Source organism: Anolis carolinensis, chromosome 4 (genome assembly GCF_035594765.1).
Source record: "Anolis carolinensis isolate JA03-04 chromosome 4, rAnoCar3.1.pri, whole genome shotgun sequence".
NCBI lineage: Eukaryota > Metazoa > Chordata > Lepidosauria > Squamata > Dactyloidae > Anolis > Anolis carolinensis.
Genome location: NC_085844.1, coordinates 225,826,541 through 225,832,934, shown reverse-complemented (window position 1 = coordinate 225,832,934; position 6,394 = coordinate 225,826,541).

Below are 6,394 nucleotides of genomic sequence, written 5' to 3'. Positions count from 1 at the left end.
TGTCTGCACATTGTGCTTGTCCTCCTTTCATCTCTTTTGTCATTTGTAGGCACATGCTGAAATGGTGTCCGAGGTACAGGACTGTCAGCTTCATAACACCTTGCCCGAGCCATACTTTTCAAATACTGGGACTGAATAATAGTTTCTCCCACCTGAATATGTCACAACGTTTGTATTAGAAGCCAAGTGTTGAGAGGATTTGAATAATAGAACTCCCGCAATGCATCAAGGTTGCCATGCCAGCCGTAGAAAGCTCTAATTATTCATTTGGGGGAGAAAAGTATAAAGATAATACCCAGTTACATCCGTTACATTTTTACAGCCTTCATTTCTAGACCTACACTGGAGAAGTGTATATCTTCTAGTGAGATATAGACAGATTTTGCCCTGAATCCTGTTAGTCATGTCAGCTAGAGTTGACTTGCTGAATCAATGATCCAGTGACGCTCATCTAGGTTTTATTTTTAGTGAAGTATAGTATTCAAGACTTCTAGTTTGCAGAATTTGTTTTCCAGAACCCAGAATTGATTGACAAGAGCCTGATGCAAAGGGCATACACTCAGATCAGACCTTGTTTATTTTTCTTTTGTACTTCTTTTGTTTCCTCTGACTGGAAATATATAAATGTTTATTCCTCAATGGTGTTTCCCCAAAATTACATAGTGAGTCCTCAGAATCCAGTGAAGTTTGTTTACACTTTACAGAATCCCCATGCATACCAAAATCTGTGGATACTCAAATCCCATTATATCCAATGGGGTTGTAAAATTGAGTCATTTAAAAATGGCAAAATCAAGGTTTGCTTTTTGGATTTTTTGAAAATATTTCTAAGCCATGTATGGTAGAATCCATGGATGTAGAAGCCATGGATATGGAAGGCTGCCTGTACATTCTTTAACAAATAATAGTAGCTATGGTTATTATTCGAGTAATACATTTTATTGAAGAATAATATAATAGTGACTTAATCAGGAGCCCCCAGTGGAATAGTGGATTAAAGCCTTGTGACTTGAAGGTTGGGTTGCTGACCTGAAAGCTGCCAGGTTCGAATCCCACCCGGGGAGAGCGTGGATGAGCTCCCTCTATCAGCTCCAGCTCCATGCGGGGACATGAGAGAAGCCTCCCACAAGGATGGTAAAACATCAAAATATCTGGGCGTCCCCTGGGCAACGTCCTTGCAGACGGCCAATTCTCTCACTCCAGAAGCAACTCAAGTTGCCCCTGACACGGGGGAAAAAGTGATTTAATCAGAGTTACAAATGCCATCTTACATTATAGTTTTATGCAAGATGTTCAAGTTGTTGCCCCTGTGCAGCAATGCACAGCTCACATTCTCGAAGCACCGAATTTACAGGTTATAGTGACCCTATTGTGAACCTATCACAGGGGCTTTTGGAGCTGAATGTGTGTAACTTCCTTAGGGTCACTCATTTGTTTTCATGACAGACACTTCAAGTTTCCTTTGAAAATTTATGACACTATTCTCCACTATTGGAATCTTTAACCCTTTTAATGTTTATATATTTTTTGGAAAATTGTTTTTAAAAATCCAGAATTATAGGTTGTTAAGCATGGACACATTTTGGGGGATATGCTGTATATTATCTACATATATAGAGAGAAATAACTTGAAATGAAGGGAATTGAGCAGCTTTATACTTGCTGCAGAGGGTCAGCCAATCAGTGTTACGTTCAACCAGCTGGAACATGGAATTGTTTTATGATTGATCGAGTGCCAACTTACTATCTTTTGGTGCTTCTGATGGAAATAGTGAGGATTAGGAATAGGTTCCTGCACCACAAAACAAGGAGCAATTCAACATATTTTAAGCTAACGTTTTGTTCAAAACTAACAATACAAGTGTGAAATGAAATCACTGGTTCAGATAAACAAAAACATTTTCAACTTCTGAGAGATCACAAGAAGCCTTTCTACAAAATGCATCCAGGGATGACTTCTTTCAACAGCCTTCATTTTTCTTACATTGTCCATTTAGGTGGGTAAGCTTCCAGATCTATGCCTTTTTCACATGCTGAGAGTAGCTGGGGAAGCAGTATTGTCTGCCCAACATCCTTCTCTGTTTTGTCATTCACACATATGCTGTAAGGAATCCTGGAGTTACCTGCTGTTTAATTTACCTGCTGTAGGCAGGTACAGTGGGATCAGCTAGAGCAGAATTACATTCATTCGCAGCTCTAGCTTTGTTGCATTGTTTATTGCAGACAGATGTATTTCTCCAGCTCTCCTTCACCATCCTCCCAATGGTGATGCTGTTAAAAACTTCCATTTAGACTAGGTATGAGCAAACTTCAGCCCTTTAGGTATTTTGGACTTCAACTCCCGCAATTCCTAACAGGCTGTTAGGAATTGCGGGAGTTGAAGTCCAAAACACCTGGAGGGCTGAAGTTTGCCCATGCCCGATTTAGACAGGATGAATTGAAAAAAGGGAGTGCTATCCAGATGTTGAAAGACTTTGTAAAAAAGATTTCAAATCAATTCTGATTTATGGTGACACTGTCCCAAGGGTTTCTTGGCAAGATTTTTTCAGAGAAGATTTGCCATTGCCATATTCTTAGACTGAGGCCCCTTCTACACTGCCATATAATCCAAATTGCCAAAGCAGATAATCCACATTATCTGGTTTGACCTGGATTTTATGAGTCCACTGCTATATAATTCAGTTCAAAGCAGATAATCTGGATTTTATCTGGCAATGTAGAAGGGACCTGAGAGAATGTAACTTGGCCCATGTCACCTGGTAGGTTTCCTCAGGAGTTTCAAACCTTGCTCTTCTGGATTCCTAGTCCAACACATAAATACACTATATCATACTGACTTTCAATTGTTTTAGTAACACATTTAAATGCTCTTACAGATTGTGCAGCAGTGCCAATTTTAGGTGTGTGTTATGGTTGAAGGCGGTGTTTAGAAAAAGTAAGGAGCTCTATAAAATGACAATGTAGTCTTTTCAAGCCTTAAGAACTTGGCAACGTGATACCAGTTTTTCCAGTCAACTCTTGTGAGCAAAAGGGATCCAATTGAAGGTGTTGTTCAGCCTGAAAAATAATTCTGTAGCATCTGCCAGCTGCGTGCCATCTGCATACAACTCTCCACCCCTCAGCAGTTCTTTTCACTATCAGGTTTGTTCTAACTATGTAATGAACCCATCTTTTTCTGTTAGGGTGTCATGACCTGTGTTGTGGTTTCAAGTTATGTCAGAAGTGACAATCCAACCTGAAGTTTAGTCTGTACTTTATAGGAGCCATCCAGAGTGCTGGACCTTATCTCCCAAATGGAATAGCTTCTTTTAAGCTCAAAGTAAAACATGGAGCTCATTTATTGCCTATGGATATGGAAGACACCGGTAACTGTTGGATGTAGAACATCCAACACCTCAAAGCATCCACAATCCCTTTTGGAGAAAATTGGATTATAGATGCAAATAGTTTCCTAGGTTGTTGAACTGCAGCTCCCACCAATACTCAATATTGGCAATGCTGGATAAGGCTGATGAGAGTTATAGTCCAGCATCCTCAGCCACAAAATTCTCACCTAGGTAAAGGGGCCATAAGTATTTCCCAGTCTAGCTAAAGCCCTTGTCTGTGGCAAATGTAATGAGCTGAAAAATGCTGTAAGATGCACAGAACATGAGGGTTGGGGAATATGCAGGGGACATCATTCTTTAGTTGCCCTAATCCTATATATGCTGGTTTAGAACCTGTCTTAAGGGCATAAGATTGTTACTTCAGACCCACATAATTTATAAAAGCACATTGCTCAGAGCTCATTTAGTTGTTTTGTTTGTATTGATATGTAAAAGAAAACAAAAGAAACTGTCTTCTATCAGATCAGGCTCACAGTTTGGAAATGTTTAATTGTGGTTCCCTATTGCAGGTGATACATTCATGGCCCTGTCTCTGATTTGGTGGAGCTATTAGACTTGCACAATGGATAGGGTCAAGGCCTTGGAGCTCATTCAGCAATCAAGTGTGCAACTGTAGGATCCAGAATAATTTTGCTGTAAGATGTCATTAAGTTATGGTTGATTCATGGCAGCCATATGCATGACCTTACTATTAACAACCTTGCAGAGGTCCTTTCAAACTCAAGAAGCCACAGTTTCTTGATTATGTCTGTTGTTGCCATGTATCTTTAAGTTGTTTTGAAGTTAGGGCAAACCTAAGGTGAACCAATAACAGAAGATTGGATGGCTGAGAGTATATGACTTGCCTCAGTTCACTCTGCGTTTCTTGATGAAGTGGACATTTCATCCATGGACTCCGAATTCATAGTCCCAACACTCAAACTACAATGCTACACCGAGTCTATCCACCTGTAATACAGACTGTATCTTTTTCTACTGCCATCAACTTTACTGAGGCTTTTCATTTATTCCAGTGAGCCATGTTGTATATTTATGGCATGTTGAAAACATACAGCACTTTGAACTCTAACCACTACCTTATACCTGTTGTCTGGTAAGAAAGCCAGGCTAGCTTTCCTATTTGGAGAGTTCTAGAGTCTGAAAACAACACCTAAGAAAAAACATTAATGTCTAGGTTGTTGTTGTACACCTTCAAGTCATTTGCAACATACAATGTCCCTAAAGCGAAGGTATTGCAGAGTGTTCTTGGCAAGATTTGTTTATAGGAGGTTTGCTGTTGCCTTTGTAGTAAATTGAATGCCAGTCTCCAAGAGTCTTAGGTGCATCTACTGTAGAATTAATTCAGCTTGGTCACTTTAATTGCCATGGCTTAATGCTATGGAATCATGGGAGTTGTAGTTGTGTCAGGCACCAGCACTCTTTGGCAGAGTTAAATACCTTGTAAAACTATAGCTCTCATGATTCCATATATTTGAGCCATGACAGTTAAAGTGATTTCTTTTTCATGCCAAAAGCAACTTGAGAAACTGCAAGTCGCAGTTTCTGGTGTGAGAGAATTGGCCATCTGCAAGGACGTTGCACAGGGGATGCTCGGATGCTTTTGATGTTTTTACCATTGTTGTGGGAGGCTTTTCTCATGTCCCCACATGCAGATAGAGCTGATAGAGGGAGCTCATCCATGCTCTCCCCAGGTTGGATTCAAACTGGCAACCTTCAGGTCAGCAACCCAACCTTCAAGTCATCAGTCCTGCCGGCATAAAGGTTTAACCCACTGCCACCGGGGGCTCCTAGTTAAAGTGATGTTAAACTGCATTACTTCTACAGTGTAGATTCCCTCCTAGTCAAACACTCAAATCATTATATCATCAGGGCTCTATGTCTATGGTGTATGCATGTGCAGTCAAATTGCTTTTTGACTTATGGCGACTCCATGAATTTCATGGGGTTTTCCTAGGCAAGGAATACTCAAGAGGTGACTGCCAGTTCCTTCCTCTCAAGTCTAGCCTGTTGTGTAGTTTAGCTTCATCCTCTCCTAGCTCTAGCTCACCAAGCCTGAAGCAAAAGGATCACCTCGTCAACGTTTTGAACAGAGGAGGAGTACTAAAGAGTGAGTAGTATGTGTTCCTACAATGATTATGTGATCAGTACAGAGAGTATAGATGTGTATCTGCATGTACATATGCAGGCACAACACTTACCTTCCCTAAGATTGCCAGATGGCTTGAGAAAAAACAACAACAACCAGCTGGGCAGGTTTTGCTCCTTTAACAGGGACTTAATTTATAGAAATCAGCTAGTAGAGCTTGTCCAGGCACAGAGCTAAACCTGATCATCTGTTAATTGTAGCAGATCAAACCACGGTTAATCATATTAATTAAACAGCTGTGCCAGCTGCTGCCAGTTCAGAAGCAGCCAGTTAAATCTCCACAGAATGGTTTAGGAGGGATAAGTAGATTTCAGGCTTGCAAGATCTACTTTTCTTGTTTGTTTTTAACTAGAAGCTGGAAATAAACTATCTGGAGCTGGATGTGAGAGTGGTTCAAGTAGGTGATATAAAGAATGGGATTATCTCAGAATCCAGGCCCTGTCCAGAAATTTATGGTCAATATAGGTGCACACTCAAGTCCTTTCATATACAAACCCACTCCAGAATTTTCCCCAAAGTCTTCATTTTCACAAACTCGAAAGGAGATTATTTTTAGTTGTGAGACAGCCAATTGTATTGAGTTGAAAAATATTGAGAGATCTATCAATTGATTCTAATGTACTTTCTGCCCAACTCTGAATTAGACTTTAAATAACTAAAGGGGGAAATCATATGGTCCTCCAGATAATACTGAATTGCATCTCCAGCAAAACTAGTCAACACAGGCAATATTGGGGCATGCTGGGAACTGAAGTCTTACAACATATGGAGGACTTCGTGGTTCCCACCTCTACATTACAGAATGAGGATTGTTCAGTGTTTTTTTGGGGTCCCATAAAATTAATAAGCAAACAAAATTAGT